Below are 27,655 nucleotides of genomic sequence, written 5' to 3'. Positions count from 1 at the left end.
CTCTGGAGATCATCTAGTCCAACCCCCCTGCTAGAGCAGGATCACCTTGAGCAGGTCACACAGGATCGTGTCCAGGTGGGTTTTGAATCTCTCCAGAGAAGGAGACTCCACAACCTCTCTGGGCAGCCTGTCCCAGTGCTCGGTCACCCTCAGAGGGAAGAAGTTTTCCCTCATATTCAGATGGAACTTCCTGTGTTCCAGTTTTAATTCTTCCAAGAGCCACGGAGTCTCACAGCGGTATCCTTTTTGGGGGGCTGTTAGCACCGTCGGTGAAGCTTGTAGCTGTTTAAAGACTCACCCAACGTCAGCATGAAGTGAGAGCATTTGTGAGGAGGTCTGGACATGTCACTTGTTGCTGGATACTGAGCCTATCATTTGCAGATTCCCTGAGAAACCACGGCTTCCAGCATTGCTCCTCTGCTCGCTGCGAAAGATTTGGGACCAGAGACGAGTATAGACTCTGGCATAGAATGACTGCTCTCTGCTCTGATCTACGAAACAGGCTTCGTGTTTTCTCTTCTTGCTCTCTGCTGCTCTTCTACCATGCTCTAATAGAAACTGTGTCTCCTTGTCAAAGTCTGGCTTCATCACGTGTGCATAAAGTGCGCCGAGATAATGAGTATAATTTGCCAGTACGGCCGTACTTTGCTCATGACCTTTGGGAGTTGGCAGCCGCTTAAGAGATTTTATATCCACAGGGGATGAGTACTATAACCTGATCCTTTTTGCCATGTTAGTGGGCAAATTACATATGATCATATCAGAATTTTTCCTTCTTTCAGGCTTGCGGTACTGAATCTTTATACAGCAGCGGGTCTCACTAGAGGCACAGACGCATTGAGAACGATGTGCATCAGAGTCTGACCTAGAGGCAACCCCTACGAGGCAGCATGTTGTACTTCTTCTTACGGGAGGCTTCAGTGGCCGTGAATAGCAAGCGGCTTCGGAACATCATGGGAACTATGAGCACCGTGCCAAAGATTCTCCCACAGAAGTATCTTCTTTTTTCAGGGTGCCCTAAAACATTTCAGAGTGCCCCTTGACCTTCTGTCATAAAGTAGACCACAAGAGGAGAACTCAATGCTGCCAGGGAAGGTTGCCTCATTGCTTAAATCTTCTGGAGGAGGTGGGACAAACACTTTGGCATTTAAGTTGCTGGTATATAATTTTTTTTTTTAAGTGTAAAATTAGGCTTTTCATTAAATACCTTTTCCTGCTTTTTGGTATGAACACAGTCGTAAGAGGTCCAGGTTGCTTGGCCCACCTCCTTTTCTATAAACATACTGCCTAAAATTTCTTTCTCAGGGCCACCAGTTTTGCTGGAAGTTTTTAAGACAATCTTTGTGCTGCAACAGAGCACTGAAGTACTAACTAGCAAAATTTCACCAAGCTATAGAGTTGAGGTAAAAAAAAGTAATTTGGTAAAGTTAGCAGTTACTCTGTGATACCTGGTATCACACGGCTGCTTTAAAGTTCATCTAGGATTTGTCCAAGCTCAGGGACCAGGACCGGCTTTACAATATCAACTAATTCCTTCAAACACTTACACCCTGTAGAAGTTTTCAAGCTACCTGTACTTTACCATAAATCAGTTACCATGCCATACTTTGGGGAGAACCACAGATCACCTCCCAGTCATTCAAAATTTAATTTCTTTAAGTTGAATTCAGTCTTTGAAAAACAATCCTGTCTGTAGGATTCTCTGTGGCCAGTGCTTCTCTGTGTTTGTAAGGAGGAGCACACTTAGGAGTTGCTGTAAAACATGATTCTCTGTTCCTAGAACTGTTGCCTGGCAGTAATTAAAAACAGCACTGTTACTCTTTATATATCAACGCCTGAAAGCATTAGCTTTGTTAGTCTGTATTCTGTGGTAAATATGCTGTTGTTTTTTCTTTTTTCTTTTGTCTTTTTTTTTTTTTTTTGATTTTTTTTTCATTCAAGCTTTAGGAACAGAAAAGAGTGTTTAATGACTACAGCAGAATTAGGTTAATAGAAACTACACTTTGTCCCCAGAAGCAGCAGCAGGAGATAAGATTAAAATTTACTCACAGTTGTTGAAGTAGGGACGTCGAAAGCACACCCCTACCCTAATTCCATTTATATCTGGGTGAACCTGTTGTCCGTGAACTTGTCTGGTTCTTTTTTCAGCCTACAGGCACTATTTCCTTCCACAACCTTTTGCAGCAACAATATCCAGAAGTTCTCTACTGTCTCTTTAAAGTACTTTCTTGTACGGGTTGTGAACAGATCTCACGTAGGTTTCAATGAGTGTCCACAAGTTTCAGTAATGTCAGGTTTCTTGAAAAGCAGTTCCATATTCACCTTATCCACCTTCATAATTTCGTATACTTTCATCATGTCCTGCCCCACTTTCTTCCTCCCCAATCCAAGGAGCCATCATAAGGTAGTTGTTTCATCATCTTAATCTCTTCACGTGCCCTTCTGTGAACCTTTTCTAACTCCACTGTGCCCTTCCTGAGACTAGACCCGCACACAGACTCAGCGTGTGGATGCAGAGATGTGCCCCAAGGTTTGTGTAGGTGATTTCTGAGGCATACGTGTTTTCTGAGATCTCTGACATTTCCAAGCAGTGGGGACATCTGTTAAAACCATTTCTGTGTCCACAGTAGTCAAGCCATCTGTTACACTAAATGTTCATAAAAAAAACAAGGAACCCCTTTGCCCATGTGGAGAAATAATTTTGATATTCTGCAAGAGTGTATTTCAGCCCATTGGTGTTGTGTTATGCAAGTCCTTATGAACTAATCACCACAGCTGCTGTTCTGTCATTTATTCTTGTCACGGGGCAATTTTATTTTCAAAATCTTATTTTAATTAAAAAGGAAAATATGCTTGAAGAGACTGCCACTTTCTGGGGACACATAGGCTTGCATAACCGGATCGAGAGAAACCATCCAAAACTAGAGACCAGATTCACAACAATGAAGTGTAAAATGTCTCTTTCCTGCAGTGGCTTTTATTCTCTGAAAAGATGAGTGCTATCCGTTTTTCAGGCTGATTCCTAGTATTTCTGTTGGTTCAAATTCCGCAGGTATTGACAAGGTCTTTCTGCTTTCACAGCAGTAAGATCAGACCTTGGCTGCAGTTTTCCTTGGGGCACGTGAATTATACGTCTCAGACTGGACACCAATCCACTCCACGTTGCTGAGAGAAGCTACTTCTGTCTCTTTTGGAGGGAGCCCATTTTTTTAAGGCAGTCGTCACTGCCTTTCTCTTACTAGATATCAGAATATGAATATTATCTTAAAGCATGAGGGTTATCCCCCACATTTACATGTTTTCTCTCAGTGTCTAGCTATGGCTGACCATAGCTTCTGCACTCAGCTGTAGTCCCTTCAGTACTACCTGAAGGAGCTACAAAGGATGTAGTAGGAAGTCCTACTATGAAATTAGGAACATAGGCTTAACAGCAAACTCGGAGTGGGATGCATTTGACTATTGAGGGTGGGACATTTTAAAATAGCTTAAAGAATGTGCTCTGTTGGAGGGATCCTGCCCCGACGCCCGAGGAGTCAAAGAATGGACTTGCTCTTCACCATCTCTATGTCCAGAATTTTCTTGTCTTCAGTGAGACTCTTCACTTAAAGAGACTTTGGGAGAAGGCTGAAAAGAAGTGCAAATGATTGCATTTAAAGCAATGCTCTAAAAGTATTTAATATCATACTCGTCTTCCAGGACCTGAGCTCTGTATTGTGTAACAACAATAGAACTGGTGAAAGTGTAAAAAACTGGGACTCCCTGCCAATGTTACAACTTGTCTTTACTACTAAAAAAGGCAGTAAACTGGGAGGGTATATCAAAGAGTGAATTGCTCTGTACTTGCCCTGTGTCTTGCACTTGTTTTCTCCACAACCTTGGGACACTGTTGGAGACAGAACTCCAGGCCAGAACCGCCATTGGATTGAGCCGGTGTGGCTGTGCTTATGTGTGTTGAGTTGTTCTGCAGTAAAAGGTGTAGTTCCGTGTGTGAGGAGTATCCTAAGGTGAAAACTGAATGAAGGCACAGCTTTTCAGTTTTGCTATGAGGAAAACTAAGCATGGGGTCAACCCCTCACAGGACTGTAACGCTCATGCACCGGGTTTTTCTCTCAGTAATACAGACATTGTCTCATCTTCACCATGATTTTCACCTCTGAATTGCTGAGTAAGTCTTCTCAGAGTCTGCAAAATGAAAATCCCTCAGCGTTTATCAGCAGTGAAGTGAAGCTCTCAACTGACCCACTTTCATGTGTCCTGGACTTTCTTGCCTCGTGCGCTAATATGGGACCACAAGTACTGTGGGGGAAAGTGGAGAATACAAAGCTTTAAGAAGAAATAGTGAAACAGCTGTAGTAGAGATGCGGGATGCTGCAGAAGATGAAGTGAAGTAGTGGTGAGAGGCCAGGTGCGATGAGGAGAGAGGCACCCAGGAGAAGCAGAAGGCCGCGGGTAACCATGAGTCTGTGCTGGCACAGGGAGAAATTAAAAATGTGCATGTGCTGAATTATATTTTTGTATGCTGCACAGATCTACATAAATAATAGTATTTTCAGTAGGCTAGCAGGAAGAGGGAGAATCTTGGGGGGGGAACTTTTTTTTTTTTTTGGCCAAATCAGGCAAAAAAATCGAGCCTTGAAAATGGGACCAGCTATGCTTTTCAGGGACACTTTCACACACCCCCTCTCCCAGGGGTACGGTGAAGAGGCTCTGCGGCATTGTTAGCAGACTTGCAGTACTATAAAGTGAAAGTACATCTGTGAAAGTCAGCTCTACAAATCAAAATGCAGGTTTAAGACATGCAGCTGTAGCATTGGTTGAAAATGCTCTCTGCATGCACAGGAGGAATCCAAACCAATTTGGGTTTGAAGAAAGCAGGGTTTACTCCAGGACACAATGTGCAGCGTTGCAGATCATTGGACAGCTCAGTCTAGTACAGATCATGCCTTTTTATGGGGACATTCCAGCTCCAAAGAAAGCAAATTCTTCTGAAACACATTGTCTTAGTTAAACTTTTAATATGTTTTGATATTGCTAGCAGCAGCTTTATATAATGCGGTCATGTAGTGCCCAGCAAACAAAAACTTACTCTGCATGCTATTGAAGAGTTGGAGACTATGGATGAAGTGGATATATCACCACTACGAGATTTGCACAGCATTTTATGTCTGGAATCAACGGGTTAATTGCCTTGCCAGCACTGCCTCAGGTCTGGAGAAGTACAGAGTGTTTCAATGAGAATGTTGTTTTGGAAGCAGTGGGAGAAGGCATTTGTTTTGGCTAGCTCATCTTGAGCCCGGGTTGTGAGACTCATGTTGGATGGCAGGAAGAAGCCCACTTAGACCAGATGATCCCCAAATGAGAGACTGGTTCTAACCTGGATCTTGATCTTATTCCTCCTTTCCTTAATGCAATGCACATGTCATATCCTCTTTCCAAACATGAAGAAGATAAAACTAGAGCAGTCATTGCTGTAAAAAGGAGTTTTGATTGTCCATCCTATGATTGCTATTGGGCAAAATGTGCAGATAATCAGTATTGCTGAAGGCTCTTGCCTCTTTTTGTCTTTGTTCTTGTAATCTGAAAGACCATACAGTGTAGTTGGTGACTAGACATGAACCTGTAGCTGCCTTGTGGGTAACATCATGCCTGGCTTCTGCATGAATGTCCAGATCTCTAGTGTTAAAGGCTTGGCGCTACATGAGTTCCTGCCATTCTGCTATGTGTCTTGGCACCATTCTCCTTGCTACGCTGTGATTCTTTTGAAATGCTGAACCGTATTATTTCTTAAAACTATTCTTCATTATGCAAGAAGGGAGAGTTGGTATTTTGGGTTTTCCTCTTCTTGCTATTCTCCTCAGGACATGCAAATGCAATTTTACATTGCATTTGTCATTCCATAAGCCTTTCCAAAATTTGTAGCACTCCAAATGCAAGCCGTCAGATGGGTAAAGTAATTCTGCTTGGAAATTAAACTAGGAATTACAAGTATTGCTATATTAAGAGCAGAACTCAAACTTCAAAGTCTCACAAAATACATATGCTTAATGTTTTCCTATAAAGAACAGCTACTAAAGAGTTCTGGTGGCCCAGGATAACTTACAGGATATTCAAAGAGTGCCTCTCTTATTCTTCAGCTCTGACCTTGATTTTATGTATGCAGCTCTTTAGTGGGCCCTAAGTCATTGTACAACTTTGTGGTAGTGTGAAAAGTTGTGTGCGCATCTTTTTTTTTGTTTGTTTGTTTCATCGTGCATTTTCTGTTTACATATGGCCCATCAGTTCCTTAGCTACTTGAACTTTTGAAAGGGTAGGCAGCACTCTTCACACGCTGTCCTCGTGGAGTGAAACCATGCTTTTGTGACAGCTCTGCTAAAGAGGAATGGGCATTAGTTACCTGCAGTTTGCGTGGGATGCTGGGGAAGAGGGAGATATTGAATTGGAGCTTATCATCCTTAGTCTTGGTTGTTAGTAAATCATCAAACAAATCATCGTCCATGTTTGTAAAGCTTAACTCCTAGATTCTTAAAGGCAAAGAATCTTAACTCCTAGATTCTCCAGGTAAAGCAGAAAGAGTGATGCAGGACCATGTTCTCAAGGTGGTGGAAAACACTATTACTTGACTGAAACTTAGCTTAAGCGTGGGGAAGGCAGGGCATGTAAAGACTCTGCCCGGTGCCGGAGCGGAAATGAATGGTTCATATCTATTTTTAAATGTCTGCTTTTCTTTTAGAATTATATTTAACGCTGTAATGCCTTTAGATGTCCAGCACTTAAATTATTAGCATTTACATAGTGCATTGATGAGAGACTGCCAACCAAGTTCTAACACAACTGGCAAAGAAAGTATTTACGTAAGAGGTGACTGACAGCAACTTGTCCCACTCTGCTCAGTTTCTTCTATGACTTCTGTGTCAAAAGTGAGTTCTTCAAAACTTCCAGGTCCCTTAATTTTTTAACCTGCTTGGCTGGGAACAAGAAAATTTCTCTTTCCCAGCATTCTCCTTTTCACATTGCCCTTATTGCAAGGAAGAGCCAAGTGAAAATGAGAAAAACCCAAACCAGAACAAAAAAACCCCAACACAACCTTCATTCCAGACTCAAATTTGCAATGAGAATCTTGGAGTCTATTTTTGTCCAATTCCATTTGGACAAAATTCAAGAATTTGATTTTTCCCATTGCTTTACTTTGTACTCTAGTTGACTCGGAAAACACAGGCTGAAACCAATGCTGAACCACAAAATTCAATTAAAACACAGGGAATAAGCAGGGAGAAGAAATCAATGGGTGGATTATTCTATCAGCTGCTGTTCTCATGATCTTCTTATCTTACCCTGCACTACTAGAAGAGCTGTTGGGAAGTGGAGTGATTGTAAAATCAGATCAAACTACTGGGTCCTCTCAGCACATAGCAGAAAATTGGATCAATAGCATGAGCCTATTCTTCTTTGCTTTCCTTCTAAGCAGCTGGACTGCCAAATCCATCCATAGTGTGGGGGCTAATCTGTTTTTTAATCCTCTACTCTCCCACTATGAAGTTAAACAACAGTGCCTGAAAGAAGCATAAATCAGTACAGATGGCAAGCTTCTTAGGTGTATGTCTTACTGCTGTTACATGTGTCTAGCAACTAAGTCAGACATTTGGAACAGAAATGTTTATATCAGTCATGAAATTACCTGTGTGTCTATTGAAAAAGAAAAATCTAAGGCAGGAGGGACATGTTCTAAAATTACAATAGTTAATTTTTAATTTGTTCCTGCTTCTATCATATAGTGCCACTTTTCCAGGTAGACTATAATGGCAGCACTACTGAAGTTTCATATCAAGGCACCTACAGATCAGTGGAAGTTAACAGAAAGAAGAGAACATGTTCTTGAGCTAGTATGAGCTGTTTTAAAACCTGCCTGTTGGTATAGGAACTTCTATTTAAATAGATCGACAATCTTCATTTTGAAAAGGCAAAGGGCAAAATATGTTGGGTTTTTGGTTGGTTTTCTTTTTTTTTCCTTCTCTTGTATTCACTAATTATACAAAATGGGTTTACTGATGGAAAACAAATGGTGGTGAGCCTATATGGATAGTCCTGAATCATGGAATGGCCAGAACACTGGAGGAAAAAGGGATTGCTGATGACTCCGTTCAAAAAACTCGCCATTATGTATCTGCAGTGTGCTGCAGATTGTCAGACTTCATGTGGTTTTGGTGATAAACTGAAACATTTCACTCTAGTAAATGCAATTCAGCCAATTCATGTACCCGGAAAAAAATTGTTACACCATAACAGCTATTTTGGAGTTTGAGACTGCTAGTTCTGATCCTTCATTCCCTACTTGAGACTTGGTCTCTTTGAAAGTTTGGTATTTTTAACTGAGTTCAAGTGGTAGGTGCCAATCTTTTGCTGTTGAAGTGGGAGCTGTAAGGCATTCGGGATGTGAGGTGCCCTGCAACATTGTGTAGTGATGTACTCCATTCATAGACTCTGGTGTGCTCAGGAAGTATGTCACGGAGAGTAATAGCAGCGTCTGCTTACAGAAATGGATGGCTAGACATAATCAACGTTGCTCTAGGTAGTTTGAATGGCTTCCTGACTGTTCATCGTAACAGTACATTGTCTCTCTTAAACACCTACAAGCAACCACAAACATGTCTTCCTTTCTGCACTTCTTTCAATATATTTATTTTTGTAGCAGAGAGGGGGAGATGGAAAATCCTCTGTGCAGTAGCCACAGAAGCTGATCTACCACCGAGCAGGCACATGGCCAACTGGATGCATGGGCATACATGCAGACAGCCGAAAGGACAGATGTATCAAATCAGATTTATGAGGTCAGTTTTCCCAGCCAATAAAGTCCAGATTGCTGTCTGCCCTGTTATAACCTTCCTGTGTTTAAATGGATGTGAAACAGATAATCCAGCCTTTGGCGGGAACGCCACTGATAAAACACAAACATTATTTCTGTAGCCACATAAGATTATTTTTCCAATTCAGCAGAAAGTAATGGCTTGAAGATTGTTAAAGAGGTCACAGTATTTTTATACTGGTTGTGTGTGAATAAAAATTTTCTCAGTCCAGGGGAAGGGACAGAGTATACTTATTTAGCAGGCTATAGCAGAAAGGGAAGTTACATCTTCCTGTAATGCAGCAATGGCGTATATGTCCTGAGCAAGCATATGTAAATGATATCTACTCTTTAAACACTGGATCAGCCCATGCTGTTGTGAGCTTTGTGAGCAATATGGACAAAATGCCAATTACAGTTTCGTAAGCGAAATATATTTGAAGTGTAAATGAAAGAACTATTTGTAGTCTCTGCCACTGCTGTACTCTCAGGTGGATCCGACTCCATTTTGCTAGGCATTTTGAAGTTTGTACGTATGAAAATCTAGACAGCATTGTGAGAGCACCTAACTCAAATGCCCTTGGCCCAAGGAATGGTCCTGAGCCCTAGAACGGCCCGGTGTTTCCCCAGATGTGAGCCCGCGGGTTCCCACCGCATCACCCTGTGACTGTGACGGCAGAAGACGGGACTATGGGATGCGCGATTCCTCGCAAGCGTGCTGCTTGAGGGAAAGTTGGGTGGTGTGGGTTTAACCGCGGCATTAATGCTGGGCCAGGAAATGCCAGTTTCCTGGAAAAATGGCATGTGCACACAGATCCAGCCAGACTGCCTCTCGAGGGCCAGTTGTAGCTGTTTAAGAGATTGTTCTAAAACAATATTTTGAGAACTTTTCATCCTACCATTTATAATGATAACTGAGCATGTTATTTTTCCCATACCTATAAAATTAAATGCAAATGTCCCACTATGATGGTGCTGTATTGGTTATCTCCAGTATAGCCATCTGAAACATAAAGTTGCATTTTTTCCTTTATTTTTGGTAAAACAAAGCAGTTTTCCATTCTATAAAATTCTTTCTCTCAGCAAACAAGCCTAAATTCTTTCAATATTGTTGTTTGAAACTTTATTTACTTATCCTATGGGAAAAAATGCAAATTAAAATATGAACATTATATGCAAGACACTTCAAGAAGATACTGAAATTGAACAGTAAAAATAGCTTTCTGATGGGAATATATCAAATAACATTGAACATAAAGGCTCATTGGCAGTGTCAATTGCCAGCTGCAAAAACATACAGTATTAGGATGGGAAACATAGTAGGAAGAAGCAGGCACTTGGGAAGAATACATTAGTAAAAATGCTATTTTTATTTAAAGGTCTATACAGTCAAAGTTCATCTTCCAGTGTTTTCTAAAGATTAGGATTTCAGTGACATTGAAACTTTTGGAGCAAACACATTCCTGGAATTGTACTGTCCTCACTAGAATCGAATGAGAAGAAACTAATGCATTATATTAAAACTTACTCTTCTTGTTTGCTCTTTTTTCTCAGAGTTTTGTTTTGTAAAACAGCAGAAGGAAGTGATAATCAGTGCCCCTAGAAAGCGGCAGGTATGTTGATTGTTAAAGTCAGTAGGCCATGCTGGAAACTATTATACAAAAGAAACAGCAAAGACAGATAATTCAGATTTTAAGTTTTACAAAGCTGACACTAAAGTGAAGTGTTCACTATGGCACCATCCTGGTCAAAATGCATTGCTCTGCAAAACAGGACCTTGCCCATTTCTGTTGTACCTCACGCAGCGTGAAGAAGGGATTTGGCTGACATTACAAACGCTTCCGTAGACAACTTGGCTCACGCCTGCTATTGTCATGCTGGAGCTTCTGCCAGATCTGTGACGGATTCCTTACCTCAACTAGTGTTTTCCTTCAGCTGCTGCAAAGAGGGCTTCCAACACCTACCTTTGGGACAGTTGGCAGGTGTGACTTTCTCCAGTTTCTCTGAGAAGAGGCTCCTGTCATACCTTCTGAGAGCTTTCCAGCAGAGAGAGTTCTTTTGTACTAACATAGAGATGTGCTAAATTGAAGCATTTGTCTAATTTTCCAAACAGCTTTAGATTAAATTGTGTTTATATTAGAAATGAGAGCTCTGCATGTGTTTCTCAGGCTGTGCACTACAGCAGGCACCTTCAGAAGACCATATGCTTTCAAGCTGTCGTCTCTGAGTAAATATCAGTAGAATAGGAAGCTTTTTTAAAGCGAGATGTGGTTCTCTGTAGTTTTCCCTCACAATAGGTAACACCTTGTAAGTGGTTGCATCTTGTTACCTAACCGTCATAGTTTCAGAAAAGCTTCCATGAACCTAGATGTCAGGAGGGAGGCACTATTTACTCCTGCTCATTTCCCCACTTCTGAGGTTTTCAAGGACACTCCTCAACTGAGCATTGAGTGTATTCCAGCAAGGATGCGTGAAAACTAAATTAGTACCTTCACATTAGCTCCCAGCTAACAAAAAAGCAAGCAATCTGTCGCTTCTTACTTAAATTTTATCTTGAGCCTAGGCCTGAGTTTGTCCATCCTACACAACTGTAGGTGTTGACTTAAAGATGCTACATGAATAAGATTGCATTGAGTATCCTATCGTGTGTTTGATGCCTTTTTTTTTGGTCTACTACTGACAACCTTTTGCCATTATGTAGGAGGTTTTGCTCTGATTTCTCCATTATTTTGTAATTTCCATCAAAGTCCTAGAGGTCTGTCAGTCTGCATCGTGTATGTTGAGAGCACTGGATTTTGCCACTGCTTTGTTGGAGGATGTCTTTGAAGCGGCATTGCTTCTTCATTGGAGTTCAACTTCCTTTGCAGGTCTGGCCTTTTTCCTTTTCAGTCCTTTCATACAGTAAGATGACTGTGTTTTTGGATGCAGGTGATCATGTACTATATTTTCAGGCTGCCCCTTGGAATTACTTCGCAACATGCTGACATAACTTGATACATATGAAAAATCCCACATTAAATTGATGTAATTAAAATAGCCACAAGTTATCCTCGCTCCGCTAAAGGCATACAATGCTCTGCTGCAGTTTTTGGTTTGTGGATGACAAAAGGATCCAGATATTTTATCTGCTCACAGTAAAAAGTCACATTTACACAACGGTAAGAAGGCTCTGAATGCAGCATGGATTGGTTGGCACATTCGGAACTGAGCGCCCGTTAAAGGCCTCCCGTTGCAAAGTGGATTTTGGAAGCTGAGGATATTTGGCATGTAGTCAGAACCACACAAAATATTGTGGTTTTGAGACTTCAGGGTCCAGTTTTACCTTAGTGAAATAGATAGCGTGACTGTCTTTGGGCTTAATGCCAGGTGGGTGAGCTTCCAGTTTGCTAGAAGGCAAATGCCATTAACCTGTACCTGTAAATATTTTGTAACTCCCAGTGACAACGGTGGTTTGAACTGGCATAATGAGAAAGGAAACACTAATAACAGTGAATCTATTCGGGCCCAGTAGTTTTAAGAAGATTGTGTTCTCCGAGTACCTCAGAGTCAGAATAGCTTTGCATTTAATTATATGTGCACTAATACTGTGTCCCAGCACAGGCTGGATGAAAATTTGGCAGCGTTTTGTTTCCCAGTGATTTATCAGACCTGCTACGGTAAAGCTGTATGCATCTCCAGCACCCCAAATCTACTCCAGCACACTGCCCGTTCTCTGCCTGAACATTGATCATGGTGGAAAGAGTAAGTGCTTAGAATGTGATGCAACAGTTTCATCAAGAGAAGTCGAAAGTCGTTGTCTTAGCAAATTCTAGCTAGAGGCTGGGTTGCTGGCATCTTGGAAGAGAACGTGAAATGAATCTCTTGCAGTTGGGAAAAGAATCAGTGCCAGGTTCTGTGTGAGAAGGTGCTTGCACCACAAAGGAAAAAGAGCTGCTGTCTTTTATCTTGTGTGCCTGCGGTTACAGTTATTCCATTAATTTTTGTGATGTGAATGTTAAGCGCGTGGTGAAGATTACTTCAGAAGTCTGACCTTTTCCATTTTCTTATTTCTCTTCCTTTAGTTGAAAGGGGGAGGTAGTTACGGAATTGCCAACAAACCCTGTGAGGACCAGATAACAATAAGGTGATAGTACACAAATAACAGGCTTCATCCAACTAATCCCAGGACAGTCGCCCGGATGCGTTTATAGCAGATAATCTAAACACAAACATAACGTTCTAATCTCTGTCATGGTGACTCAGTAACAGATGCTGAATGCATCATCTGTTTTAACCTTAAGGCAAACCATCAGCATCTGTTACAGAGATGTTTAAGACAGTGTTTTGGAGATATTGCTTTTATTTTTATTACAATTGCAATCACATTTCACAGTATTCAACTGTCCCTTGAAATTCTCAAAAGTAAGAACGGTGAGCGGTGTAAAACATGGAATAATTTCAGACGCAGTCAGAGCAATTAAGGAAGTTAAGGATAGTAAACCTGATTCTCTGGTTTTCTTTGGATGCTGTTTCTGGTCAAGAAGTCTGTTGTCTAGAGTATACCTGTGGCTCTTCAAAAATTATTAGACTGGAATATAAATATCTGGTTATGTATCAGAGGTTGCTGGAGCCTGTTTCTTTTTCATCTTTTTATTGTGGGTGAAGTGGTTCTGTGGTCTGCAGCCCTCCAGACACAGCACTTGTGGATTGCTGTTCGTTTTTCTGGATACTCTGAAGTTATGCTTCTTATTTGCGTATGCTGTTTAATGAAGGGAATTCTGCAGTGTTGTCTACTTAGAAAAACAAAGGATGATTGCCTCTGTTTAAAGTCTGCACTCGTCCTTACAGGCAAGAAAAAACAAAGTACAGAGTGCCATTTCTGAGGAGTTAATACCCCGAGGAACACTGACTTTCCTTCTACAAAACGAAACTGCAGTGTAGCAGATCACCGGGTTCAACTTTTGATAGACTGGTATATTTTAGCCACCTAGCATTAGCAAATAATTCACTATAGTCATTCCCTTGAAAAGAAAAATAAGATTCACTGACTTCCACTAGGAGATGAGAACAAATTCCATATAGCTCCTGAAATGTTGCCAGCTGATCCGTCAATGTAAGATTTATTCTCAGATAGCGTCATGTTTCACCTTTATTGCTCATTTGATTGTTTTTAAATTTTAGGCTTTAAATATGCCAGGATGGTTAATCTGTAGGCTCAGGGGATTAATGTCAAATACTAAGTTCTCCAAAGAGGGGTAAAGAAACCCGAATTTTAGTCTGTGGGGGAAGCGTGACTCCATGACACAAAAAAGAAACTGAATGTTAATTCAAATACCGAACAAAACCACGGCAGAAATTTCTCAGCCCAAGACTCCCAGAGGACATGGACAAATAACTACAAAATAAACACTAAGGAATCTTGGACATAAAGAAGTTCTATAAAAATGTAATGCTGCCAAAAATATCACCTCCCACCCAGTCCAGATAACAGGTGACATTTGTACGGGGTCTTTCATATTCAAAAGACTTCACATAAAAAGCCAGATTCAAAGTTCAGAAAAATCAGAGGGCTAAGTTTGGTCACCTAATTTTAAAATAGCAATGCGGAGAAACCTCTGCATATCTACTGCACTACCATCAGCTGTCATCTTACTCTTTTATTTTAAAGTTAATTAAGTCCCTAGAGACACAGCAATCTTGGCAAGGCTTACCTGTTGAGTACACAGAGCCATGAGCCTCTGAAATGAAGCGGTTGGCTTCCCTGAGCTTCTCAGTAGGTAAACCGTGTCAGCTTCTAGGAATGTGGTGATGACCTCTGGCGATCCCAAAGGGATTGGATCCAACAAATGTTCTCAGAGTATGGTTAACGCTGGCTTGGAGGTTAGAGGTCCTCAGAAGCAATGGGGTGGGCTTTGCTTTGCTCTGCTCTGCACTAGTGCCCATTCCTAACGGGACAGGTTGGCAGTCAGAACACTCTCTCAGAAGATGGGAGATGTGAGTTATTATGTTTTTACGGAAAGAAGAAATTCCCCTTGTGCCTCCTGCTTCCTGGACAGGCGCAATAAAAACTGAGGCAGCATAGGGAACGAGTGCCGTAGTGCAAGGAGTTGCGTTCCCTGCCCCATTTTCAATGAACGGGGGCTATAGAGAATTCTGAAAACAAAGTTGTGGGTGCCTACTGTGGAGAGACTGGTTCCAGGCTGTGAATCCTGCATGGTTCCTTACAGACTTGAGTAAAATACCCAATTCCCAGTGAGCTATAAGATTTCAGATATGTTCTGCCCTCACTGCCACTTTTTGGGTAGTCCTTGGTGGTTAGACTGACCTGGTTGAACTTCCCTCCACATGGCACAACCGTTGCTCTGGAGTGCCTTGTTCCCCACGTGTTGCGGTACATTTAATCTTAGCACATCGTTCTGAATTCCACAATTGAGATCAACCATGCAAAAACATAGGTGTTTCAATCATTGACTTCTTAAAATTGTCTGGAAAGATTTAAAGTGAAGACACATGGAATTCAGTAGAACTATGATTATTTAAATCAGCTGAGAGAGGAGCTTCCCTGAAAATTATTGGCAACACTGGTAAATTTTGATACCATTATTTTTTATCAATTGAGTTGCTTAATGATTTAAATTCCTCACAAAAATACATGTAAAATTATGGCATACAATCGAAGTTCATGATCTTTGTGCAATGTGTTTTCCTCACAAAATGTAAGAGCAGAGAAAGCGGAGGAGCTCCACAATTCCTCTTCATTTTCCTCCCCTGTTGTTCTCCTCTCCTCCCCTTGCCCTTTCCCTTCCCCATTATTTCTGCCCCAGAATATGAACTACAGCTGTAGGCTGTGGAGGAATACAAGTGGCTTTGAGGAGACACCATTCATTTCCACTTACTGACAAAGCATAATTCAGAGACTTTGTGCGATCTGCAGACTTACAAATTAGATGTAAACCCAGTTATCTTCAGTAAAAATTATTCCTCAGTCTCTCTGATTGTTAACAGGAAAATTACTGTTTGTTCTAGTTAGTGACAAAAGTAATCTACTGCTAAAGCTTGTTTTTTTCTTCTTGTTTTAGGAGACTTTCAAGTAAAATTTCACTTGACCTTACTGTGATGTCTCCATGAACTGAACTTACTCTGGTGACAGGTAAACTGTAACTGAATAGCTATAAATATTTAATATTGCTATATAAACTGTAAGTACATACAGCAGGACATGTATCACTTGCTAAAGTGTTTAATTACATAAGTTCTATAAGTATAACGAGAAGACTCCGTTTTCATGGTAGCCTGTAGTCTTCCATCTCCCCTAGGAATTACAGGAGGATGTTGTTACATTATGGGTCAAATGAAATTAAAAATAAGGTCAATGTAGGTAATGTGAAGTGATGCACCAGGATAAAAAAAACCCAAAACAACCCCCTCAAAAACCTAATTTTACATTTATATTAATTGGCTCTGAGCTGACTATTAAAAATCTGGAAAAATACCTATAATAGTCATTGGAGGTTTTTGCTTTTAATTAGTCTGTAACGGTGAAAAAAAGCAAGGTGACTTGGAGAATAAATTCTGTCCCTGTAAAAATTCCCCGTGCACACATGTGCAGTTCTCATTCCACTGCTTCAGAAGGAATACAGTAGAACTGGAAAAGGTTTAAAGAAGGGTGAGGACAATGAAGAGCATGCCATTATTTTTCATGCAGAAGCAGCCTAATAAATTGAACACTTTAGTCTGGAAAGGAGTAAAATAATGGGGAAAAAAGGAGAGAACTGGTAGAATTCTAAGTCATGGGAGGCATTGCAAAGGTAATGCCAGTGTGCTTTCTACAACATGAGAAGTAGGGGGCAACAAAAGCCACTCTCAGAGAGAAGATGACTGGTTGTCCTGTTGCTGTAGAACGTTGCGACCATGGGACGTTTGTATGGGTTCAAGGGAAAAATTAACACATTCCTGGAAAGGAAATCCAGGGAGGACCAATGCTGTCTTCTGATTTAAGAAACCCCTAAAATGCAAGTTTCTGGAGGGTGAGAGAATATTCTGGAGCCCTTTAGTACGTGTATGTTCTAATCTTATACACTGCCATGGTTACCCTTTAATCGTTATTGTAGGAAGCAAGATATTTAGCTAAACAGATGTGTAGCCTGATTCACTGCTTATGTGAAGGCACTTTGTGTTGGAGGGAAGTTAAATATTTGTCACATCTACTTGCCACAGTGTAATATGGAATTTATTGAAAAAGAAAGTCCGGTTATGAATTAATATTGAACAAGACAGTTGAAAGCGGACAGTTTCTTTCCATTCAAGTTTTTTGCTTTTTGCTTTCATAGAGGGTTGAGTGGAGGAAGAAAAACCTGCTTTCATGTTGCTTATTTACAGGCGGCTTTATACTATTCAGTTCTGGACAAACAGTGCACTGGCACTTCAGTCTGTGAGCAGAAAGCAGTTGGCTACCTGAGATACTGATGACTGTCAGTGTAAGCACAAAAAAGAGTTAAAGGGTACAGAAAAATTGTGGATACTTACTGTAGCACAAGGATTCCTAAGCGTGAGAGAGTAATTTTTAGATCCTGTTGCGTTTCTGGCAATTACATATATGTAATATATAATATATAGCATATAATATAAATATAATATTTTACACCTGACATTATATTATATATAATGAACATACACCATTATATATATTTCTGGGTGACGCTGTTAGTCATACGATTTCGTTTTAGGTAGTCCTGCGTGGAGCAGGTCTAGCAGCACCAGCAGGAACTAATTTTAAAGCAAACAGAGGCGATGCTCGGGACGCGGAGGTAAGAACATTAGCATACCTGGGCAGCAGTTTCCAAACCTTCTGTGAATTTTGTGCTGAGAGTGCATTTTACCCATCCAAAACACACCTGGAGCTCAGTGCTAGCAGCTGCTTCCCCTCTGCTGATGCGGCCATCGGTGACTCACTAGGTGGTGCAAAAATCTCTCTAAACCTCACGTCCTCCCTGTGCAGAACATGTGAGAGGAATTAGAAGTGGTCGCAAAAATTGGATAGACATAGTTTCATAGGTTTCACTTAAAAAAAGGCTAATCAGAACCTGACAACTAGTGAATTCAACTAAAAAAAAAAAAAAGTGTACTGCAGTTGGTTATTTTTAATATCCAATTTTTAGTTTATTGGAAAATCCTCCACATTTATCAATTTTACCTTGATCTCTGGTGACATGATAAAAAGGAGACTGTAGTAACCAGGAGCTGTTTCCAGTAAATGATATGGTTATCATCAGCCTTCAAAAAGCCTTGCATAACGGTCGTAAGTCCAAAAATTTTTGGAGAAAATACACCATTAATGAAATGCCACGCACATTTGTATGAGTGGTGGGGGTGAGAGGATCTGACCATTTGTTATGTGCTGATGTTACTCGCTTTAAATGTAATTCCTTATGCGTGCTTCACAGGTGCATGGATCACCAGGAAAATGCTTCGCACTGGTTCTACACCATCACAGCTTGCTCCGAACACCGGAGGCCTGAGCGCAATGGCTGGGGCTGTGCTGATGAGGCAGCGTTAGACTCTCTGTGCATGTCTGGGCATTTACGCTCTGCTGTGGGAAACCCTTCGTGAGTGACACATATTTTTTTTTTAACTCACTTTTCTCTTTCTGGTTTCCGTGCCTCATTGGACTGATGAGTGGCTTGGTGGAAGAAAGAGAGAGTGTCCCTGGAGAAGGTTTCTAATTTTGCTCCCTGGGTGAGCAGAAACTTTTACAGAGCAGGCTGCAGGCTGATACTGGTGGAGGAGGGCTGGGAAAGGTCAAGGACCCCTGAATCTTGGCTTTTTTCAGCAACTTTGTTGGTAAAGCCCCGTAGACATTCTCCTAGGCTCTCTGCTTAAGACGAGAGACAGATCATTTCCCCCTCTAGATTTATAAGACTGTTTAAGGTTATGGCATCCTTAGGACCCATGAGGCAGCTGGGATCTATGGAAATAGCTGGGAAAACTGCAAACGGAGAAAGGGACCGAACGCTGCCGGTTTTGTAAAAGCAATGGTAGTTTCAACTTCTCTCGCCAAGCCGCTTAGACAGAAGACACGCCTGTTTGCCGCAGGCATAAGCTGGAATGATCTATACTTGGAAGGCAAGATCCTGGAAATTTTGTTTCTCTAACTCCAAAACATTCTGGTTTTACTATTTGGTTTTTAAAAATAATATTGTCCTTTTTGAGGCACACATAAATACAGCGATGCTCCTTCTGTATCTTACACATAATACTAGCAAACAAAGTGTCAGATTGCTTAAATGAATGTTGTGCGTAGCAGTAGATTTATTAAATTGTTCCATCTTGGTTTTAAATAAATTTAAAAATGTTGGGTTTTTTTGAAATCAAAGCATTCACAGTGGTATAGGGTTTTTTTCCTTAAATTGGTGAGATGAAGCATGTAATTTGGAAAATTACCTCTTCTGACAATTGTAGGAGAGTTTATACAAATAGAGCATTTAATTTTAAAGTAGAAAAATCTAAATCGTGTAAGTATTGTCATTTATTTTCATGCTCTGTTTAGACAGTCTTGCAGGCTACCAAAGTACATATTCTGGAATGTTGAACGTAGTCAGTTTTCTTTGATACCAGAGACGGATGACAGCACGTATCAGATATCTGCCGGGAAATCTTTGTGTGTTTTTGTGCCCCTCTCCCCCGACACACACTCAGGCAGGGTGCTTGTGATGGTGGAAGATCCAGGAACCCCAGGAAGGCCTTATTTGCTATGCAAGGTTAAAACACACCAAGTTTAATTTAATATTCTGGTGTTTTTTACGCAAAGTGGAAACAGATGGAATAGGCAAAGGAATAGTCATCATGTGTCTAACGCTAACCAGGGCGGGGGGGAAAACAAAAAAAGCAGCTATTCCCACATTGGTGTTTGCCTTTTCTTCTTGAAGATGTTCATGCAGTGCAACATTTGTTTCAAAAAACTTAATGAGCGCATTCGTATCTCTTGGCTGCTGGCCTGTACGAATTACATACGGGTGGCCTTGCAGAAGGGTGCTTGTCTTGCATGGCATCGGTAATGGCACTAAAAGATGCTTTCTTCGTCTGAAACCGAGTCTTGGTTAAAGCAGGGAAATGAAACACAAGTAACTGACTGTGATAAGAGTGAGCAAAAGTCTGGTTAATCAGAAAATAGTATTATTTTTGTCTAAGACTTTTTCGTGTTAGAGAGGAAATTTGGTAGTGCCTTTCTTGGTACCTACGAGGAAGCGGTGAGAGGAAGCACAATTCTGCGCACGTCTCTGCTGACACTGAAATATGTTAAAAAAGCTCATGTAGATGGCAAGAACAGTAATACCAAAAAGCGTCTGTAATCAAGAATCAGTGAATGAATTCTAGTAACACACAAACAGTCTATCTGAATGACAAAAAATCCTAGTTTTTCTTATTAAAGGAAGTATTTTTTTGGCACATGCAAGGTAACCTAAATAAATGTTTTTGGAAAAATGCAACTGCTGTATGATACCAAATTATTTTCTTAACCCGTCATATTGAATTGCATTATTCCTGTGTCCGTTAATGTTGGAGCTCAGGTTTTGTTGCAGAAGATTTCGTTTTCTTTCACCACCTGCTTATACAGTTCATCCTTGTGAGTAAGACTTTTTCCATGTCTAGAATATTTCCTGAGCGTAGTTCACTTCCTTTGCACCATGTGAGTACTGGCACACCAATCAGACAGCTGGATTTTATCTGTTCTCAACTGCAAGGAAATTAGTTTTAAGAATTCTTCGTCTAAACCAGCATGCAATGCAATTCTTTTATAGTTGTATTGATTCATGAATTACTAAGATCAGACTTATAAATTAACCATAGCTAAGACTTCCACCCCTCTTTTGCTATTTTAATTTTTTTCTTAACTGTGTCATATTATACATCCTATTGCTGCTCAGCATTTATATGTATTTGGACTTCATCTGACCAGAAGTTGTTTGATTTGACAGATTTTTTTTTAATGTTATTTGCAACATCCAAATATGTTGCTATGGAAAAAGTTACGAGTTCTAATTAAAAATGCAGAGGTCACAAGTTTCCCAGAACCAGTAGGGCATAGATCCTAGGAGAAAAGAATCACAACATAAAAAATCCAGAGATATGTCAATCTGCAACTTTCCAGATCTGAAAGGAGAACAGCAAGCATTCAAAAAACAAACAAAAAAAACCCAAAAACCAACCCACGAGACTGAAATTTTGATCGAGCTCCCTTGCGTTCATTCAGATGCTGTATGTCTCCCTTCCCGCTGGCACAAGCTGCTTCTGGAATTCATGCAGAGCACTGATATTTGAAATGTCATCCTAATACAACTTAAAAAGAGGAGAGAGAAAAATTAGATGGAAATTAGTAGAGAGAAATTAGACCTGCCTGGTCATCCTTTCAAATCAAATACCGGTACTGAAATAATCTCCATGTAATGCCGTTGAGCGTTTTGTCAACCACACGCGTCCATCACTTCCTTTGAAAGTTTGTCCGCATTCCGTTGTCTCATTGACTTCTCTTCCATACCTCTTTAGGTGGTTTAATTGTTCACAGTTTCCCCTTTTGTAAATTTTTATTTGTAAACAATTATTGTGTCTTTCCACTCCTTTTGCTCCAGTTTAGCCGAACGAATTCCTGCTCAGTACCACTGATGTGAACACACCCGGTCTGTGCTGCGTTGGAGATTTCTGCAGAAGCGTGTTACGTGACATAGGCAAGACGTAACCATTTTTGCTCAGAATGTATTAAGCTTCTAATCTTTTTACAGTGTTGGAGCTCTCAGTGCTTCCACTGCAGTCATTCTTTCTTTTTTTTTTTTTGTGAAATGACAAATACGGTGGAATTGTCATCGAAGTTTGCGGTCTCTGCCCTCCAGTAGTAGGGCAAAGCAGTCTGTCTCTTTGAACTCGGTTCTGCAATTCAAAAGCGGCAATGTGTTGCTACTACAGCGTGGTGCCAAGTGATCTCCAGTTTCCTCTCGGGATAGCTGCTAAGTATCTGTCTGTCTTACAGAGATGGAAAGCTTGCAGTCCGATGGGTCCTGTTCACCCAATTACTCTTCTAGATTTTAAAAAAAATAAAAAAATAAAAAAACTAAATGTCATTTCACTGATGACTGAGCTTGCCAAAGTACAAAATGTCTGTGAGCGCAGCACTTTGTTCTCCAGCGAGAAGCTGCCGTTTGCCAGCAGGTCTTGTTATGCACATGTGCAGCTTCATGTAATCAGCCAAGATTCACCCTGAGGTTCACGTGGCCCTTAGAGAATCATTCTCGTGAATGAAGGACAATCAGAAATGTTCCTGGTAGGTAAGCAGACAATTGTTTTTATGTATGTTTTGATAAACCATATGTGAACTTTTGCTTAAGGTTTCAGTTATCTGCTAAAGATCTTACAAAAGGTACAGCATGAGACTCATGAGGTAGCCTTACCGTTCCAATTTAATGCATGTATGCATATGGGATTTTTTTTTTCTCCCCAGTTCCTACGAGAATTCTATACTTGTTTTGTTGCCAGTGTTATATATAGCTCAGTATCACAACTGTGGCCTCCGGCCACATCCCTTAAACTGAGGAGATAGACAGTCAAGTGGAATACCAGAACATGAAGCCGACTTTGTTGTTAGCATAGCCCTTTTTTCATAACTACAGAAACTGGCATTGGGATTCCGTATTTCAAAGCTTATCTGCATCATTTTAGTCTAATAGAAAATGCCATAATTGATAAAGCAACAATAGATATCTGCCCCCACCCCACTCTTTAGGTTTTAAACTACCATATCTAATTAGGATGAGGGTTAGATGCCTTCTGAGGGCTTACAAATGCTGATCTATAGTTTTATGAATGTAGAAAATGTCATTCTTCTGTAGTTAATGAGTCTTGTATATATTTATGAGGTCTATGAACTAATGACCATGAAAAATTCTAGGCAGCTGCCTTGAAACTGTTTTACCAGCCATTTCCTTTTACCATTCTTTGTTTTTTAACAAGGCGAGACGTTTCCAGATAGTTACAGAATATATTCAGGATCCGGATCCACAATCAATGTCTTTCTATTGAACTGAAGCAGCATCAGATCTTAACTTCCTTGCTTTAATTCTAAGCCACGCTAGATGAGAGACTGAATTCAGATGACAGTTCAGAGGACAGCCGTACTTCTGAGAAGGTACAAACTTTACACTTTACCCATTTCTACATTAATCATTTACTTTACGCTTTGTAATAAGTGTACAAGTTAAGCTCATAATTTAAAAATCCTCCCTATATAATATTAGAGACTGAAAATAAGAATTTTCTCATTTTTGCGTGCAGATAGCACAGATCTGTTTTCTATCACAAAGCAAAAAAACCCAACATACTACAGTCATTTTACATAAGCATGGTATTTCGATTTTCCCATGTTAATTGTGGAGGTATTGTTATTGCTATCTGCCTTTCCTCTGAATTTTATTTTAAAAAAAAACAAGCAAGATACTCTGAAAGAGCAGTATCCCAAAGGGAAGCAGTGGAGATTTTTCCTTGAGTGGAGTCTCCTGAAAAAGTTGTCAGCCTGGAAGATTTCTAAAAGGCAAGACGCTGGAGTAAAACTGTTGCAGAGAGCTTGGAGTAACAGCACAGGCTCCGTAAACTGATTTTGTACTCAAAATTCTCATTCAGAGTGTTGCTAAGTGCAAACAGAAATATTTTTCTGTTAGTTGCCAAACAAGTGAAAGACTTTCAGAATTTCTTTTCACCATTTGGAACTCTAAAAAGGGGGGAGAAGGGGGGGAATTCTTTCTAGCCTATCAGGGTCTGGTTCCTTTAGCAGGCTTGTTTTAACCCCGTTTGTGTTTCTCCAGAAAGGGCATAAAACCAACATCAAACCAGCAGTCTCGTAATTGGAACCCATTTTATTCAAGTACAAGGCGATGGAACAACGTGAGCTGATAAGCAAGGCGTTCTGCCTTCTAAAACAGAATCGGATGTATACTGGAAATGAAAACAAAATGTAAAGTGACTTAATCGTAATTCCACGTGAAGACTTTCACAGCGAAGTTGGGCCAAAGATATTTCTCGTGTGCACTGATGATTTCAGTTAATGAAGACAATTATGTGGAAATGTTTTTATGTGATTATAGGATGAAAAAAAATCGGTGAAGTCATTAAAAGAACCATCCATTTCAGAACAAACCATATAAGGTGCACAGAATTCTGCCACGCTGACATAGACTAGGCAGTAGACCAACACTTAAAGAAAAAAGGCCCCTTTGGAACCGAGAAGTAGCTGTCCTTCCCTTTGCGCTTCCCTTTCAGCAGTCATCCTATCACTCTTTCTTTCCTGAGTATTTTTACAGCTCTGTTCTGTACGTTCTAAGGTCTGTTATGTCTATTAATTGGTTTTTGAAGGCCCTAAGGCTGTAGGAACACGCACTGGTATTTTCACTTAACCTGCCTGTATGAATGAGATGATATTTAAGCCATATGCTCAAAAAACTGCCAGTCAGTACTGAACGGCTCTAGTTGGCCCTTGTGGCTGCACCGAGAAGGAGGATGACTGGCTCTGCTCTTGAAAAGGGAGCTGGAAAACTCGATTGAGGCACGTTCAGAATAGAAGGTAGCTCTGGGCAGCAGATTTGCATCTAGAAAGGCATTAATTAGTTCCAGGTAGAGACCTCGCAAAGGTATGGATGACAGGGGTGAGGTTTTTTAGTATCAAAGCTTCTTGGATTTTATTTTTGACCCTATTAACAGCTAGAATACTTGGATATAAACTGTGGCTGGTAGATCTCATGCTCCTCTGGAGAGGAGGGACTACTCTGGAACTTGGGTTTAGTTGGAAGCGCGCTCTTAAAACAGTGCTGCCGTTACCCCAGAGCCGTGCTGGTTTTGGGCTAGAAAACTAGCTTTGCGGGAGACAGTTGGCCTTCCTGCTGGAATGTACGTCTGGAAGATTAAATTGTAGAAGACAGCTGTAAGACCTCTATCAATACTTAGAGGAGGTGGTGGGTCAATTATGATGAAGATGACTTCTGGGCTTGGGAGAAAAGACTGTGGTAAGAAGACTTCTGGGCTTGGGAGCAACTGGTTGAGCACTAGCTCTAAGTCGAGGCAATAAGGAGCACGGCACGATCAGACTCTGGTGACTCTGTGGTCAAATGAGAGGGCTACTTAATGAAAGAGGAGTTATCTGCAATATGCGTGAGGTCTGTCTGGATTAAAGGGGTACACCATAGGTGTGTATCAATAGGCAGATTGCTCCTCTTGCTCTGTAATTTTCTCCTCACCTCCGACAGCAATCCAGCGCTCTTGTTCCAGACTCTCAAGTGCATTTGCGTTACTTTGTCCCTTCATGGTCAATGTTGGCATTGCAGCGCGAACCGTCAAATGGAATTCACAAACAGGAGCATGAGTTTGTATTGATCTCTGTGCTGTGACAGATTATGCCATGGGCTAGTTTCAGTGTAAGGGCTAGAAATAAAATCTGGGAATTTCCCTTATCATAATGCAAGTCTGGATCCTAGAAAGATCTGGCCAGTGTCTGAGTTAAACATGTTGATATTAAATGAGTCTTTGCCAGCCTTTAAAAATGCAAGCATGCTTATGCAGAACTGTAATCAAACCCCATTTTTTTGGTTGTAAACTATGAGTCAATTTACTAATGTCAGACTATAGATTAGATATGACTTGCCAAAAATAACTATCAAAGCAGGTCACCACTGTGCAAACGAGACAAGTTTTTCCAGAGGCTGTGCTCGTACTATCGTGGCATTCGGTGTTGGTTGTGTGAATTAAACCGTAAGCTCAGTGCAATTTAGGACAGAGTAAGTGTGTTTTTACTATACCTTTAAATACTGTCCTACCTGAGCTGACTGCTTGCGGCTGTTATTTTAAAAACACACGCTTTTTAACAAACTGTGCACTTGCTAGATTGGTGGCCTATGTTCAGATCAGTTGATTGGAAAAAGCAATTTAGCCTTGTATTTGCTGTCTGCTGAAGCTGATCTGATATGATGCAGTCAAGCTGACCTCCTGAGAAACCTCCCAGTTTGTTTAAATTTAATCAATAATTTGGGATTAACCAGCATGCTGATCTTCACATTCTGAGCTCTGTATGAGTTAAATGTGTGTCTTTGATCGACTTCCGACAAAATTTGCAATGAAAAGAGCAGTGTTTTCGTCGTGCTGCTCAAGCTTTATTCTGCTGCTGATGTTGCTCCCTTGTCATCATCCCCTGTAAGAAATTTTGAGTAAATACATGCTTATAGGTGCAGGTAAAAAAAGACACAGAATAGTTTACCAGTACATTCTCCCAGTAGCACACACCAAACTCTCCAAGTCCCACTGCTTTCTGTAACCCTAACACCGACTGGACAAAAACCCCTCCATGAAGTGGCTCTTGGTTGCAGTGCTTCATAAAAAAAAAAAATCGGAGCCAACTCTCATGCACCAAACGGATTGAGTACCAGTGGTCCAGTGTTTCATCAGTGCCGGTTTAGCATCATGTTATAATCTACAGCAAGAGACAAGTGGTTTTGTTTTGTTGGTTTTGGTTGGTTGGTTGGTTTTCACGCGACGGCTAGAAAAACAGCATGGAGTTACTACTGAGAAGATGGGGGAATTTCAATAGCTCCCATAAACATACTGGATTTGAAAATTGAAACCAAAGGGAAGTTAACTTATTATACTTACTTTGTAAGGGAAGTTTCTTCATACATCTCTTACAAATTTAGTAATGTTTATTGCAAGGCTTAGCAATGAGGTTACATCTACTCGTTACGCCTGCGCATGTGTGTATTTGAAAACAGGTTGGGAATAAGAATTGACGTTTCTTGCACCATGACCCAGTATCCCATTGGACAGGTGAGTTCCTGCTTTTGCAAGCTTTAGTAGTGCTTTAATTTACATATTTACGGGGGAGGGAAGTACACAAAGAAGCACCTTTCTCCCAGAAAGAGGCAAGTACCCCCAGCAACAAGGGAGTTTCCTGGGGCTGATGATTGTACATAAGTTCTTCTTTACCGCTACTTGCAAAAGCAGCATCCAAGGGAAGGAATGCACAATTCTGTCTGCTTGGTTAAGGCCGCTTTAACATATCTCTGTGGATATCGGACTTCTTGTTGAAAATATAAATGCATTATTTAAACATACATAGTGCCACTCGCTCCTATAGAGCAAAATAAAGATGAAAATGTCCTTTGCGCTGTTTTAAGTTAACTTAAATGGATGCTATAATGTGTCTGAGTGCCTTGGGCAGCAGAGTGTTACCCAATATTCTCAAGACTTTCACAGAAAGCTGCCTTTTGTCTTTGCTTTGAGTCATCCATTGATTTCCAGCAGGGAATCGGCCTGCTGAAACCATACAATAGAGTAACTTTTGTATTCTAGAATATACAGCTCAACCTGTGCAGATGGAAAGCAAATAACTTCGATTAAGTGACGGGACTAATATATGGTAAGCTGGTATTTATATTCTTCAGAAGTGATATATAAACATGCATTTAGCATCAATCTCTGTACTCTTATAAGAAGATTCTTTGTTTTCCTACTTCTTAGGCTTATGGTCTTATTTCATTTCCAGTAAGAAAACTGGCATTTTTCTAGCTGACTAATTCAAATTCTCGGTCTTGAGGGGGTGGGCACAAGGAATGCTTTTGGACTAGAACTGGAGGTAGTACAAGATGTAGTAGGAACCTTCCTGTTTGATTTCAGGGGTTTGGGTTGTTTGCTTGCTTGTTTTTGTCTGTCAGAGGAACTATAATACTGTGTAATGACTCATTAACATAGAGCTCCGATACTTCAGGAAGTCACTATAATTAACTAATATCTCATCTCTCACTTCCATATAAAGGG

At 40.6% G+C, this 27,655-nt stretch overlaps 1 long non-coding RNA gene across 1 annotated transcript in view; it reads left to right on the top strand.

Moving 5' to 3' along the window:
- LOC142605219 (uncharacterized) overlaps nucleotides 1-27,000 on the top strand; it is a 98,765-nt gene extending 71,765 nt beyond the window's left edge. Inside the window, exons 6-10 of the long non-coding RNA XR_012838949.1 lie at nucleotides 15,898-15,968; nucleotides 17,545-17,625; nucleotides 18,262-22,130; nucleotides 22,930-22,991; nucleotides 23,665-27,000. This is a non-coding gene — a long non-coding RNA (uncharacterized LOC142605219). The remainder of the gene's footprint in view (nucleotides 1-15,897; nucleotides 15,969-17,544; nucleotides 17,626-18,261; nucleotides 22,131-22,929; nucleotides 22,992-23,664) is intronic.
- Nucleotides 27,001-27,655: the final 655 nt, after the last annotated feature.

This window comes from Balearica regulorum, chromosome 25 (assembly GCF_011004875.1).
Source record: "Balearica regulorum gibbericeps isolate bBalReg1 chromosome 25, bBalReg1.pri, whole genome shotgun sequence".
Lineage (NCBI taxonomy): Eukaryota > Metazoa > Chordata > Aves > Gruiformes > Gruidae > Balearica > Balearica regulorum.
This window is presented reverse-complemented; position numbering and strand designations above follow the sequence as displayed.